Genomic DNA, 220 nt, shown 5'->3' on the forward strand with positions numbered 1-220 from the left:
CATCATCAAGATAAGCAAGAGATTCCCCCCCACCCCTGTTCCCCCATCGCTGGAGGGGAAGAGAACGCCCGTCAAAGCATTTAAGAGCCCCCCCCCCTCCCCTCTCCCTCTTTGGCTCTCGTCCTCACTCAGATAAGAATAAAAGCTTCTCTGCATCAAAAATATTCCTTTCGTGTCGCTCTCTCCTACCCTACACTCCTTCAACTACACTATTAAGAGG

At 50.9% G+C, this 220-nt stretch overlaps 1 protein-coding gene across 1 annotated transcript in view; it reads right to left on the bottom strand.

Moving 5' to 3' along the window:
* Positions 1–220, bottom strand: part of LOC119581792 (cGMP-dependent protein kinase, isozyme 2 forms cD4/T1/T3A/T3B-like) — a gene marked incomplete at its 5' end in the record, with an annotated part of 43492 nt that overhangs the window by 42324 nt on the left and 948 nt on the right.

Source organism: Penaeus monodon, chromosome 15 (genome assembly GCF_015228065.2).
Source record: "Penaeus monodon isolate SGIC_2016 chromosome 15, NSTDA_Pmon_1, whole genome shotgun sequence".
NCBI classification, from domain to species: domain Eukaryota; kingdom Metazoa; phylum Arthropoda; class Malacostraca; order Decapoda; family Penaeidae; genus Penaeus; species Penaeus monodon.